The following is a 15,952-nucleotide window of genomic DNA, read 5'->3' as shown; positions in this document are numbered from 1 at the left end:
GTTGAAAAACCACTTTTCACACTTGTGTTAGTGTTGAAGAACCACTTTTCGCCCTTGTGTTGGTGCAGGAAACCACTTTTGCACTTGTATTAGTGTGGAAAAAACACTTTTTGCACTTGTGATAGTGTTGAAAAACCACTTTTCGTACTTGTGTTAGTGTTGAAAAACCACTTTTCGCACTTGTGTTGGTGCAGGAAACCACTTTTGCACTTGTATTACTGTGGAAAAAACACTTTTTGCACTTGTGATAGTGTTGAAAAACCACTTTTCGCACTTGTGTTAATGTTGAAAAACCACTTTTCGCACTTGTGTTGGTGCAGGAAACCACTTTTGCACTTGTATTAGTGTGGAAAAACCACTTTTCGCACTTGTGTTAGTGTTGAAAAACCACTTTTCGCACTTGTGTTAGTGTTGAAAAACCACTTTTCGCACTTGTGTTAGTGAAGGAAACCACTTTTTGCACTTGTGTTAGTGTTGAAAACCCACTTTTCGCACTTGTGTTAGTGTTGAAAAGCCACTTTTCGCACTTGTGTTCGTGCAGGCAACCACTTTTGCACTTGTATTAGTGTGGAAAAAACACTTTTTGCACTTGTGATAGTGTTGAAAAACCACTTTTCGCACTTGTGTTAGTGTTGAAAAACCACTTTTCGCACTTGTGTTGGTGCAGGAAACCACTTTTGCACTTGTATTAGTGTGGAAAAAACACTTTTTGCACTTGTGATAGTGTTGAAAAACCACTTTTCGCACTTGTGTTAGTGTTGAAAAACCACTTTTCGCACTTGTGTTAGTGTTGAAAAACCACTTTTCGCACTTGTGTTAGTGTTGAAAAACCACTTTTCGCACTTGTGTTGGTGCAGGAAACCACTTTTGCACTTGTGTTGGTGCAGGAAACCACTTTTGCACTTGTGTTAGTGTGGAAAAACCACTTTTCGCACTTGTGTTAGTGTTGAAAAACCACTTTTCGCACTTGTGTTAGTGTTGAAAAACCACTTTTCACACTTGTGTTAGTGAAGGAAACCACTTTTCGCACTTGTGTTAGTGTTGAAAACCCACTTTTCGCACTTGTGTTAGTGTTGAAAATCCACTTTTCGCACTTGTGTTGGTGCAGGAAACCACTTTTGCACTTGTATTAGTGTGGAAAAAACACTTTTCGCACTTGTGTTAATGTTGAAAAACCACTTTTCGCACTTGTGTTAGTGTTGAAAAACCACTTTTCGCACTTGTGTTAGTGAAGGAAACCACTTTTCACACTTGTGTTAGTGTTGAAAACCCACATTTCGCACTTGTGTTAATGTTGAAAATCCACTTTTTGCACTTGTGTTGGTGCAGGAAACCACTTTTGCACTTGTATTAGTGTGGAAAAAACACTTTTTGCACTTGTGATAGTGTCGAAAAACCACTTTTCGCACTTGTGTTAGTGTTGAAAAACCACTTTTCGCACTTGTGTTGGTGCAGGAAACCACTTTTGCACTTGTATTAGTGTGGAAAAAACACTTTTTGCACTTGTGATAGTGTTGAAAAACCACTTTTCGCACTTGTGTTAATGTTGAAAAACCACTTTTCGCACTTGTGTTGGTGCAGGAAACCACTTTTGCACTTGTATTAGTGTGGAAAAACCACTTTTCGCACTTGTGTTAGTGTTGAAAAACCACTTTTCGCACTTGTGTTAGTGTTGAAAAACCACTTTTCGCACTTGTGTTAGTGAAGGAAACCACTTTTCGCACTTGTGTTAGTGTTGAAAAGCCACTTTTCGCACTTGTGTTAGTGTTGAAAATCCACTTTTCGCACTTGTTTTCATGCAGGAAACCACTTTTGCACTTGTATTAGGCTGCTGGGCCATAGAAGTTCACGGTTCACGTTTCACGTTTCACGATTCACGCGTGTAAAGAAAAGTGGACAAACGTAGTATGACTTGCTCTGGGCCATAGAACGCCTTTCATGTTTCACGTTTCACGTGTCACGTTTCACGCGTGAAAGGCGGAATGAACATGCACACTTTTTCTATGCGTGAAAACGGAGATCTCGGTCGACCTGATTATTTTTAGACTGACATCCGGGCAAAACTTCCGAAACAAAATGGACGACTACCGAGAACAGTTGATCGAGTTAGTGAGAGCAAGGCCCCTGCTGTGGGATCCTCGTGTGGCGGATTACAAAGACAAGGACCAGAAGGCACAAGTTTGGGAGAACTTGAATGGGCGTCTGAATTCACCGACAGGTTAAGGTTTATTGTTTTCGGGTGTGTGCGCGTGTGTGTTTGTTTAATTGTGTGTGTGTGTGTGTGTGTGTGTGTCAATGTGCGTGTGTATGTGTGTGTGTGTGTCAGTGTGTGTGTGTGTGGTTGTTTAATTGTGTGTGTGTGTGTGTGTCAATGTGTGTGTGTGTTTATGTGTGTTTGTGTGTGTGTCAGTGTGTGTGTGTGTGTGTGTGTGAGAGAGAGAGAGAAAGAGAGAGAGAGAGAGACAGACAGACATACAGAGTGAATGAGACAGTGACATAGACAGAGACAGAGTGAGAAGTTGGAAACGTGTAAAGATTTATAATCCAAATTCGCTATTAGCAACACAAAAACCTGTACTACTTGTCTTTTCATTGTGTTTTAATTGATGTCATTTGCAATGACATTTTGGAATAATGTGTTCCTGTTGCTAGTGATCATTCTTCCCTGGGGGCCATAGAACATGTAAAGATTGATATTTAATTTTGTTCTGACTGCACTACAAAATACAATATTAGTTGACATTTCAGTCTGTATTAATTGATCTCATTTACAAGTACATTTTGTAGGCCTACGTGTGAACAGGTGAACAGCCAAGCGTGAAATCCTATGGCCCAGGGTCCGATTGTTCACGTGAACGTGAACCGTGAAACGTGAACCGTGAACTTCTATGGCCCAGCAGCCTAAGTGTGGAAAAAACACTTTTTGCACTTGTGATAGTGTTGAAAAACCACTTTTCGCACTTGTGTTAGTGTTGAAAAACCACTTTTCGCACTTGTGTTGGTGCAGGAAACCACTTTTGCACTTGTATTAGTGTGGAAAAAACACTTTTTGCACTTGTGATAGTGTTGAAAAACCACTTTTCGCACTTGTGTTGGTGCAGGAAACCACTTTTGCACTTGTATTAGTGTGGAAAAACCACTTTTCGCACTTGTGTTAGTGTTGAAAAACCACTTTTCGCACTTGTGTTAGTGTTGAAAAACCACTTTTCGCACTTGTGTTAGTGTTGAAAAACCACTTTTTGCACTTGTGTTAGTGTTGAAAAATCACTTTTCGCACTTGTGTTAGTGTTGAAAAACCACTTTTCACACCTGTGTTGGTGCAGGAAACCACTTTTGCACTTGTGTTAGTGTTGAAAAACCACTTTTCGCACTTGTGTTAGTGTTGAAAAACCACTTTTCACACCTGTGTTGGTGCAGGAAACCACTTTTGCACTTGTATTAGTGTGAATAAACCACTTTTCGCACTTGTGTTGGTGTTGAAAAACCACTTTTCGCAATTGTGTTAGTGTTGAAAAACCACTTTTCGCACTTGTGTTGGTGCAGGAAACCACTTTTGCACTTGTATTAGTGTGGAAAAACCACTTTTCGCACTTGTGTTAGTGTTGAAAAACCACTTTTCGCACTGGTGTTGGTGAAGGAAACCACTTTTCGCACTTGTGTTTGTGTTGAAAACCCACTTTTCGCACTTGTGTTAGTGTTGAAAAGCCACTTTTCCCACTTGTGTTGGTGCAGGAAACCACTTTTGCACTTGTATTAGTGTGGAAAAAACACTTTTTGCACTTGTGATAGTTTTGAAAAACCACTTTTCGCACTTGTGTTAGTGTTGAAAAACCACTTTTCGCACTTGTGTTGGTGCAGGAAACCACTTTTGCACTTGTATTAGTGTGGAAAAAACACTTTTTGCACTTGTGATGGTGTTGAAAAACCACTTTTCGCACTTGTGTTAGTGTTGAAAAACCACTTTTCGCACTTGTGTTGGTGCAGGAAAACCACTTTTGCACTTGTATTAGTGTGGAAAAAACACTTTTTGCACTTGTGATAGTGTTGAAAAACCACTTTTCGCACTTGTGTTAGTGTTGAAAAACCACTTTTCGCACTTGTGTTGGTGCGGGAAACAACTTTTGCACTTGTATTAGTGTGGAAAAACCACTTTTCGCACTTGTGTTAGTGTTGAAAAACCACTTTTCGCACTTGTGTTAGTGTTGAAAAACCACTTTTCACACTTGTTTGAGTGAAGGAAACCACTTTTCGCACTTGTGTTAGTGTTGAAAACCCACTTTTCGCACTTATGTTAGTGTTGAAAATCCACTTTTCGCACTTGTGTTGGTGCAGGAAACCACTTTTGCACTTGTATTCGTGTGGAAAAACCACTTTTCGAACTTGTGTTAGTGTTGAAAAACCACTTTTCGCACTTGTGTTAGTGTTGAAAAAGCACTTTTCGCACTTGTGTTAGTGAAGGAAACCACTTTTCGTACTTGTGTTAGTGTTGAAAACCCACTTTTCGCACTTGTGTTAGTGTTGAAAATCCACTTTTCGCACTTGTGTTGGTGCAGGAAACCACTTTTGTACTTGTATTAGTGTGGAAAAAACACTTTTTGCACTTGTGATAGTGTTGAAAAACCACTTTTCGCACTTGTGTTAGTGTTGAAAAACCACTTTTCGCACTTGTGTTGGTGCAGGAAACCACTTTTGCACTTGTATTAGTGTGGAAAAAACACTTTTTGCACTTGTGATAGTGTTGAAAAACCACTTTTCGCACTTGTGTTAGTGTTGAAAAACCACTTTTCGCACTTGTGTTGGTGCAGGAAACCACTTTTGCACTTGTATTAGTGTGGAAAAACCACTTTTCGCACTTGTGTTAGTGTTGAAAAACCACTTTTCGCACTTGTGTTAGTGTTGAAAAACCACTTTTCGCACTTGTGTTAGTGAAGGAAACCACTTTTCGCACTTGTGTTAGTGTTGAAAACCCACTTTTCGCACTTGTGTTAGTGTTGAAAATCCACTTTTCGCACTTGTGTTGGTGCAGGAAACCACTTTTGCACTTGTATTAGTGTGGAAAAAACACTTTTTGCACTTGTGATAGTGTTGAAAAACCACTTTTCGCACTTGTGTTAGTGGTGAAAAACCACTTTTCGCACTTGTGTTGGTGCAGGAAACCACTTTTGCACTTGTATTAGTGTGGAAAAAACACTTTTTGCACTTGTGATAGTGTTGAAAAACCACTTTTCGCACTTGTGTTAGTGTTGAAAAACCACTTTTCGCCCTTGTGTTGGTGCAGGAAACCACTTTTGCACTTTTATTAGTGTGGAAAAACCACTTTTCGCACTTGTGTTAGTGTTGAAAAACCACTTTTCGCACTTGTGTTAGTGTTGAAAAACCACTTTTCGCACTTGTGTTGGTGCAGGAAACCACTTTTGCACTTGTATTAGTGTGGAAAAAACACTTTTTGCACTTGTGATATTGTTGAAAAAACACTTTTTGCACTTGTGTTGGTGCAGGAAGCCACTTTTGCACTTGTATTAGTGTGGAAAAACCACTTTTCGCACTTGTGTTAGTGTTGAAAAACCACTTTTCGCACTTGTGTTAGTGTTGAAAAACCACTTTTCGCACTTGTGTTGGTGCAGGAAACCACTTTTGCACTTGTATTAGTGTGAATAAACCACTTTTCGCACTTGTGTTGGTGTTGAAAAACCACTTTTTGCAATTGTGTTAGTGTTGAAAAACCACATTTCTCACTGTGTTGGTGCAGGAAACCACTTTTGCACTTGTATTAGTGTGGAAAAACCACTTTTCGCACTTGTGTTAGTGTTGAAAAACCACTTTTCGCACTGGTGTTGGTGAAGGAAACCACTTTTTGCACTTGTGTTGGTGCAGGAAACCACTTTTGCACTTGTATTAGTGTGGAAAAAACACTTTCTGCACTTGTGATAGTGTTGAAAAACCACTTTTCACACTTGTGTTAGTGTTGAAGAACCACTTTTCGCCCTTGTGTTGGTGCAGGAAACCACTTTTGCACTTGTATTAGTGTGGAAAAAACACTTTTTGCACTTGTGATAGTGTTGAAAAACCACTTTTCGTACTTGTGTTAGTGTTGAAAAACCACTTTTCGCACTTGTGTTAGTGAAGGAAACCACTTTTTGCACTTGTGTTAGTGTTGAAAACCCACTTTTCGCACTTGTGTTAGTGTTGAAAAGCCACTTTTCGCACTTGTGTTCGTGCAGGCAACCACTTTTGCACTTGTATTAGTGTGGAAAAAACACTTTTTGCACTTGTGATAGTGTTGAAAAACCACTTTTCGCACTTGTGTTAGTGTTGAAAAACCACTTTTCGCACTTGTGTTGGTGCAGGAAACCACTTTTGCACTTGTATTAGTGTGGAAAAAACACTTTTTGCACTTGTGATAGTGTTGAAAAACCACTTTTCGCACTTGTGTTAGTGTTGAAAAACCACTTTTCGCACTTGTGTTAGTGTTGAAAAACCACTTTTCGCACTTGTGTTAGTGTTGAAAAACCACTTTTCGCACTTGTGTTAGTGTTGAAAAACCACTTTTCGCACTTGTGTTGGTGCAGGAAACCACTTTTGCACTTGTATTAGTGTGGAAAAACCACTTTTCGCACTTGTGTTAGTGTTGAAAAAACACTTTTCGCACTTGTGTTAGTGTTGAAAAACCACTTTTCGCACTTGTGTTAGTGAAGGAAACCACTTTTTGCACTTGTGTTAGTGTTGAAAACCCACTTTTCGCACTTGTGTTAGTGTTGAAAAGCCACTTTTCGCACTTGTGTTCGTGCAGGCAACCACTTTTGCACTTGTATTAGTGTGGAAAAAACACTTTTTGCACTTGTGATAGTGTTGAAAAACCACTTTTCGCACTTGTGTTAGTGTTGAAAAACCACTTTTCGCACTTGTGTTGGTGCAGGAAACCACTTTTGCACTTGTATTAGTGTGGAAAAAACACTTTTTGCACTTGTGATAGTGTTGAAAAACCACTTTTCGCACTTGTGTTAGTGTTGAAAAACCACTTTTCGCACTTGTGTTAGTGTTGAAAAACCACTTTTCGCACTTGTGTTAGTGTTGAAAAACCACTTTTCGCACTTGTGTTGGTGCAGGAAACCACTTTTGCACTTGTGTTGGTGCAGGAAACCACTTTTGCACTTGTGTTAGTGTGGAAAAACCACTTTTCGCACTTGTGTTAGTGTTGAAAAACCACTTTTCGCACTTGTGTTAGTGTTGAAAAACCACTTTTCACACTTGTGTTAGTGAAGGAAACCACTTTTCGCACTTGTGTTAGTGTTGAAAACCCACTTTTCGCACTTGTGTTAGTGTTGAAAATCCACTTTTCGCACTTGTGTTGGTGCAGGAAACCACTTTTGCACTTGTATTAGTGTGGAAAAAACACTTTTCGCACTTGTGTTAATGTTGAAAAACCACTTTTCGCACTTGTGTTAGTGTTGAAAAACCACTTTTCGCACTTGTGTTAGTGAAGGAAACCACTTTTCACACTTGTGTTAGTGTTGAAAACCCACATTTCGCACTTGTGTTAATGTTGAAAATCCACTTTTTGCACTTGTGTTGGTGCAGGAAACCACTTTTGCACTTGTATTAGTGTGGAAAAAACACTTTTTGCACTTGTGATAGTGTTGAAAAACCACTTTTCGCACTTGTGTTAGTGTTGAAAAACCACTTTTCGCACTTGTGTTGGTGCAGGAAACCACTTTTGCACTTGTATTAGTGTGGAAAAACCACTTTTCGCACTTGTGTTAGTGTTGAAAAACCACTTTTCGCACTTGTGTTAGTGTTGAAAAACCACTTTTCGCACTTGTGTTAGTGTTGAAAAACCACTTTTCGCACTTGTGTTGGTGCAGGAAACCACTTTTGCACTTGTATTAGTGTGGAAAAACCACTTTTCGCACTTGTGTTAGTGTTGAAAAACCACTTTTCGCACTTGTGTTAGTGTTGAAAAACCACTTTTCGCACTTGTGTTAGTGTTGAAAAACCACTTTTCGCACTTGTGTTGGTGCAGGAAACCACTTTTGCACATGTATTAGTGTGGGAAAACCACTTTTCGCACTTGTGTTAGTGTTGAAAAACCACTTTTCGCACTTGTGTTAGTGTTGAAAAACCACTTTTCACACTTGTGTTAGTGAAGGAAACCACTTTTCGCACTTGTGTTAGTGTTGAAAACCCACTTTTCGCACTTGTGTTAGTGTTGAAAATCCACTTTTCGCACTTGCGTTGGTGCAGGAAACCACTTTTGCACTTGTATTAGTGTGGAAAAACCACTTTTCGCACTTGTGTTAGTGTTGAAAAACCACTTTTCGCACTTGTGTTAGTGAAGGAAACCACTTTTCGCACTTGTGTTAGTGTTGAAAACCCACTTTTCGCACTTGTGTTAATGTTGAAAATCCACTTTTTGCACTTGTGTTGGTGCAGGAAACCACTTTTGCACTTGTATTAGTGTGGAAAAAACACTTTTTGCACTTGTGATAGTGTTGAAAAACCACTTTTCGCACTTGTGTTGGTGCAGGAAACCACTTTTGCACTTGTATTAGTGTGGAAAAACCACTTTTCGCACTTGTGTTAGTGTTGAAAAACCACTTTTCGCACTTGTGTTGGTGCAGGAAACCACTTTTGCACTTGTGTTGGTGTTGCAGAACAACTTTCCACACTTGAGTTAGTGCTGCAGAACCACTTTTGTGCACTTGTGGTTGCATTGAAAACCACTTTCCACACTTGTGGTTGGGTTGAAAACCACATTTCACACTTGTGTTAGTGCAGAAAACTACTTTCCCCACTTGTGTTAGTGTTGCAAAACCACTTTCCACACTTGTGTTGGTGTTGCAAAGCCACTTTCCCCACTTGTGGTCGTGTTGCAAAACCACTTTCCACACTTGTGGTCGTGTTGCAGAACCACTTCCCGCACTTGTATTAGTGTTGCAAAACCACTTTCCACACTTGTGTTGGTGTTGCAAAACCACTTAACACACTTGTGCTTGTAATGCAAAACAACTTTTCGCACTTGTGTTAGTGTTGAAAACCACTTTTAGCACTTGTGTTAGTGTTGCAGAACCACTTTCCGCACTTGAGTTAGTGTTGCAAAACCACTTTTTGCACTTGTGGTGGCATTGAAAACAACTTTCCACACTTGTGTTGGTGTTGCAAAACCACTTTCCACACTTGTGCTGGTGATGCAAAACCCCTTTGCGCACTTGTGTATTTGTTGAAAAACCACTTTTCGCGCTCCTGATGGTGTTGAAATGCACTTTTCACACTTGTGTTAGTGTTGCAAAACCACTTTCCTCACTTGTGCTAGTGATGCAAAACCACTTTGCACACTTGAGTAATTGTTGCAAAACCACTTTTCGTGCTCCTGATGGTGTTGAAATCCACTTTTCGCACTTGTGTTCGTGTCGAAAACCACTTTTTACACTTGTTTTAGTGATGCAGAACCACTTCCCGCACTTGTGTTGGTGTTGCACAACCACTTTCCACACTTGTGCTCGCAATGCAATACCACTTTTCACACTAGTGCGAGTATTGCAAAGCCACTTTCCCCACTTGTGTTAGTGTTGCAACACCACTTTTCACACTTGTGCGAGTATAGCAAAGCCACTTTCCCCACTTGTGTTAGTGTTGCAACACCACTTTCCACTGTTGCAACACCACAACACCACACCACAACACCAACACTGGTGGCCAATCAGTGTGGCACATCTTTCACATTCCCTACTCTGCCAATCAGCGACCTGCTTTTTACTCGCCCCTCCCCCCTGTCAATCACGAGTCCTTCTCGGCGTGGCTATTGCCTGCCTGATCGATGTTTGCCTGCCATGCCTCCGTAGTGTGTGGTCACTTCCTGTCTGTTCTTCCGTAAGTCATTGTGGCGGAGGGGGAATTTAATTAGTGTGGTGCTAATGGGCCTAACTACTGTCTATTAGAACATTGCCATGCGGGACACAGGTATCATCACAGGTTTGACATACCGGGGAGCTAGCATAATCCCTATTCTACCTATCACACGATCATCCTAAGATCACATATATACACGTAATCCGACGAACGGGCTAGATGGGTCCCTGACTTACTTACATCGAGATTATTCTTCTTCTTTGCGACATTGGAGCACCTAACCTACCTATGCAGATCTAACTAAATCTATATATCCCCCTACTCCACCGACATAACACAGCACACCCCCCCCCCCCCCCCCTCTGGAACCGTGAACCCTGCTAGGTTCACTGCAGGTGCTCCCATTCCAGTCTTAACGCTTACTGTTTCACACCAAATTAACCTACAAAATAAATCAGGAGGGCTGTGGGAAGTGAGCCAAAGCTACCTGCCTATTCTCCTTAACATGCTAACCCCCTTAACCAACCATGCATTTCAAATATTTGCAATGATTATGATTCGTTGCTCCTGCGGAGGGAGGAAACAAACAACAACACGCAAACCTAACTTAACCACAAACTTAACCTTATTCAAAACTTCAAAATTCCAATAAACATTTATACAACCCCATCCTACAGACCACGTCCCCCAGTTAGTCAGGTTCCTTGTGTCCATAATCTGACGCTCGCTGGAATATTTTGGAGAGTTGCCAACCCTCAAATTTTTGGAAAGTTTAAACAATGCCAAAACAGAAAATCCATGTTTCAGATTGTTTTTTAATGTACATAACATGGTCAAATAGGTCGTTTTGGGGCAAAAAGCCAATTTTTCGAATTTTAGCTCTGAAAATTCAAAATTACTCGCAAGGAAGTAACTGATGATGCATAACTGTTAACTAGAGGACTGTTCTTGATACAGATTATATATATATGCACTTTGAGTAATGGTTGCCATGGAAACTGCTTTAAATTTGTTCAAATTAACGTTTTTAATGCATTGCTTTCAGTACTTGAATCAAGTAACGCATGATAGAATATAGTGATCAGTGACGGTCCGAATATGAATTGAGTGCAACTTGGCTTAAAGGTTGTCATGCCAAAAGCTATGTTTGGGATAAAACTCTTATTATATGTATTGAAATAATAGTAGTAACATGATTATTGCATGATGCCGAGAACGTTCCGATAAGCCGATAGGCCGGAGCAGTTGCATTATTCGTAAAACAAACAACACTCAATCATTGAGCCAGACTGTTGTCCAATGCTGGTTTAGAGTTTCAACTATCTACTTGATGCTACGTATTCTACTTTAGAAGAACGACTCTATTGTCATCGTTAAAACAGCTGCCAAGTAATTATGCTAATTTGCCAAAAGCAGGTATGGCATCACTGACTCCAATGTCACTCATCATTGCCATCGTCATCATCGCTATCGTGGTCCTGCCTTTCAATGTTTGAGTCCTCGTCATTTTCACACGAAGTGCTGCCCATGCAAAGATCAGTGCATGTTAGGTTCTTGGCCCGGCAGGAACATCTCTGTGATGAACATTCAGTCTTGCACTGGCACCTTACCATCTCGATAATTGCCTCTGGTGCAGGGAGAATGTCTGTGGTAATCGGTTTGAGTTGATCACACGTGTCCTTGTGGTATCCATTCTTCAATGGATCGAGAAATGTTTGCTGAGAAATGGCTGATTGACCCCACACATATGCCTGGATATGTACCCGCATGATATGCTGTCTCAGAGCACCAACAGTTGGTGGTAGCCTGTCGTTCTCAGCCATGTTCTTACAGAAGAGATGCCACCGAAGTTCAGGGATGCTGGAAATATTGACACCTTTTGGACAATAAGCTGAGCAGACAAATCTAGCTAAAGTTGTGTACAGGTCCTCTGACAGTTCAGCATCCGTACAGAGCGTAGCAAAGGCAGCTACTATGTCGTCATCGGCCTTCAGATAGCACTGGAACCACTTTGCCTTTCCAAGTCTAGCGAACCGCCCAGTATTATCGGCACCTGTGAAAGTGTGGAAGGCTGGCAATGCCTGGGCTCTCTCCTCACCAAGGGCCTTCCAGATTGGCTCAATTTGGATAACACTAGATGCCATTGAGATAGATGTGTGTCTTGGCAGCAGATGATACTTTGCTATTCCAAGAACTAGGACATCTGTATCAGGTGAGAATATCGTCAGCTCAACATCTCCCTTATGTTGCTGTGATGCGGCTATTGCTTGCTTGATCATCAGCGTGTCGGCCTCCTCATGGTTATCTGCCTCAAATTGGAGACTCCTGTTGCTTGACGTCCGACCAGATGCTGAGACAACTACCACCTTGGTTGAATCACGGTTGTATTCTAGAGTTTTCTTTGCCAAGTAGTCTGTCAAATCAGCCTTGGTTTGATCATGAGACAGAAATCGGATCATCGTGATGTGTTTGATACTGGTATCATCCTTGACCTGATACTGGACAGGTGCCTTTCCATGACATCATTTGGCTCTGGTTGTGCTCTTGAGGGAATCTTGCTTGTATGTATCAAAAACAAGTATTATGTGTTTGAAGCCCCTGGTCAGACTCAACACCCTATCATTGAAACATTCACTGAGATCCTTCACAGTCACCACCGTTGCTGGTTTCTTGGTCATTTTCTGGACAACAACCATTCCATCTATGACTGCGAGCTTCTTGCTAGTGCATGTACTGCCATCGGTTGCAAGATCAGTGGACACTGGTGCCATGTGTGTGGCATCAAGCTCATCTTCTGGAGAAGACTGTGCCTCGTTGGCAAACTTCTCCAAGATGTGGATAAGCTTTGACTTGTCTGTGCAAGAAAGTAAGCTACCGTCTGGTGCAAACAGGGCCCTCGGTGTCACAGTGAACTCAAAGTTGCCAATTGCGTCCTTTTGGTTCACATCCCTGCTGGATCTGGAGAGCACCATCAGTCTACCATACAAATCTTTGGTTTCTTTGAGATCCACTGTCTTGTCCCTAATCTTGATTGCTAGTGTTGCATTGCCAGACTTGTACATTCTGTTCTTCTCCTTCTTCACTGGTGCCCATAGGCTGACATCACCATTGATCCGTTCAGCAACAAACTCTTCATAGAGCTTCTGTCCTGTTTCATCAATATTCAGTATCTGTGGTACAAATTCTTCTGGCACATAAGCATGGGTGACTACATTGAAGAGCTGGTTACCCTCAACTTCAAATGGATTCCCATGACTAAGTATGGCAGTCTTGATTCGGTCAATTGCATTGTGTTCACGCTTGATGACACTTGGAGAAAGGCCATGGTGCTCACTAATCTCACTTTCCTTGAGTCCAAACTGTCCCTTAAACTCGCAAGACAGACGTGACAGTTCCGGTGCAGCCAAAAATAATCGTTGTCTGGCATTTGCATTATTTGATATGCCAATCAGACCTGAGTGAACCTTCAGCAATCTGTTCAGATGCTCAACAGCGTGGTCTGCTCCGATCGATACAAATGGGATAGTATTCTTGGTGACTGAGATATTGCCTGCTTCGAGCTCCCTCCATGTCTCTTGATGGCTGGACTTCAGCGCATACATGTCAGATATGTACCTTGGCCAGAGCCGCTTGTACTTGATTCTGTCCATGGCGAAAAATATCTTGCTGAGTTCTTCACCGGCTTGAAGATGAAGGTTTAAGTCAGCATTCCGTGAAGCTGCAACGAAATGCAGAATCACCTCTACTCTGTGAAGGTAGTTCATCATGGCCTTAAACATGGCATTCTTTGAGCGGCTGGTCTCCCATTCATGATGTCTCTCTACCAAGTTCGCATCGATGATGACTTGGAGCAGGCAGTTGCTGGCTTTCTTCACTGATTCAGCTTTCAGGGCTTTGTCATGTTCTCCACAAGCAGTTTGAACCTTATCTGTTGCAACAACGCACACTTCCTTGAGATGCGGATTGTTCTTGAAGAATTCTTCGATTGCCATTTCAGAGAGTGCCACATACGAGTATATGTGAGCTTGTAGCGAGCTTTGTAATGGGTGCATTTCAGTATCTGTCTTGTAGTTGCAGATCCATAAACATCGGCTTCTGTCCAAGCATCATCTATGCCAGAGTTCTCTATGGATGCACCCAGACCTCTCAATGCAGCCATGACAACGTGCAGCTCTCCCAATCTGGGAACAATTATGCCTTTTAAGTCAGGCCGAGCATCCAGTAGCTGAACTACTTTCTCATAGAGGGCCAAGTCACAAAAAATGACAGTTGGGTGATCTTTCCCAACAGCAAGCTCCTTCAATCTGCGACATTGCTCCAGCACAGTCATTAGTGTTGACCACTCATGTGCTACCTCGGGAAGTAGAGGCAGAGCTCCGACCTGCGTCACTGAGAATGAGCGTGTTGGAAGGAGAGAGTTGTAGCCAGCCCAACATGGGAGTTTTGTAAGATTCCCTTCTGTGTTTGTTCTGGAGAGAACCGACGCTAAGACCCAGCCCAGGTGTGTCAGCTGGTAGTGTTTGTCAACACCTGTCTTATTGACTGTGAACTCCTCCAGTCCATCTCTAGAACCTCTAACCGGGTTTGGCTTGTTACATGGTATAATGTCCGTATGGTATGGAGTAACAGTCAAGTTCTTTGCTTCTGTGATCTGTAGAGGGGGTGCTATTGTCTCTCCGGCACCATCTGACTTCTGAAATACTACTACAATGGTTCCATGGGTTGTGTCCTTGCCATTAGGAGTATCCTCTTCAAAGTCGGTATTGTCAAAACCAAAGACCGGTAGTCGTCCTCGCTTGAGAATTGGTGGAACATACAATCCTTGAAACAGTGCAGTGTTTTGAACCACAGCATTTGCAATCGATGTCTCAAGAAGCAAGATATGTCTGTATGAAACACAGTACCCCAGTGCATTGAGAAGGTCCACCATATTTTTGTTCCTGGTGTCATGGTGGACAGCTAGAGCCATACCAATCACATTGGGATTTTCCCTTTGACGTTGCGGACGAAATACAGCGGATTCATTCTGTGGTTTGTACTTCGCCTGCCTCCTAGACTTGAGGCCGTACATGATGGTTTGGCTTACAGTTAATACTGATCTGTCCACAACTGATGTCCGTGCTTCTGATTGCATCGCTTCCACTGGACCAAGCATTATCCAACGTACCATTGCCCTAAGGTCGCTGGGAACGTCCTGTTCACTGCTAGAAACTAGTATATATTCATCCTGCTGATCTTTGCTTGAGAAATTCTCGATACTCTTGCGAACCAGCAAAGCTGCTTTGTATATGGCATCCATATGGTCCATGGTATCGTCATTTGTAATGCTAGCATTGACCATATCCTCCTCGCATGTCTCCAGTGAATAGAGAATAGCAGACTTCCGTCTGTTCTTTTTTGAGCACTGACCTCAAATTTGGTAATGCCTGTAAGATTCTATCCTTCAGCCATTTCCTGCTGAATGTGGGCACGTGATGTACTAAGGCCTACATACCACCTAGAAGGTTAACATAAGTTGTCTCGAATTCCTCCATACATAGTTGAGTTTGCTGCTTGGTTAGGATGTCTACAAAGTTGATCAGTTCAATTAAACTCGCAACTTGTGTCATTGATGCTCTTTCCTTCCCTCCTTTGGCATCGTGATCTCGTAGGACATGGAAGACATTTTTCGTCCAGCAAGATCTGTGGTACATAACGTCTATTGCATGTGCATCACTTGGTGCTATAGCAGTGTTCAATCGAGTCATAAACACAGGGTTCTGAGCAACCTCAACAGCGTCTCTCAGAGATTTGCCCGCACTGTCACTCCGAACAACGTAAATAGGTTTACCATCGTTCCTCTGGCAAAAGAAACACAAAGCCTTGTCATAGGGTTCTGTGGAAGACCGAGTGAATGGTGTGGAGGAGCTTGATGACTCCACACATACATCGGACCTTTTCCTCTTGCGACCTGGCCCTTTGTCGATATGCGATCCTGATGAAAGTGCCTGATCATAACGAACCCTGGCCCAATGAATTTGATCCTTGTTAGTTAAGTTAGAATAGCATTTTCGGGGCCAGACAGCATTCTTCATTTGCAACAGTTCAGCTGACGTCCCGTCTAGTC

This window comes from Myxine glutinosa, chromosome 10 (assembly GCF_964187855.1).
Source record: "Myxine glutinosa chromosome 10, kmMyxGlut1.1, whole genome shotgun sequence".
NCBI classification, from domain to species: domain Eukaryota; kingdom Metazoa; phylum Chordata; class Myxini; order Myxiniformes; family Myxinidae; genus Myxine; species Myxine glutinosa.
The sequence above is the reverse complement of the archived record's forward strand: the minus strand, read 5'-3'. Positions refer to the sequence as shown.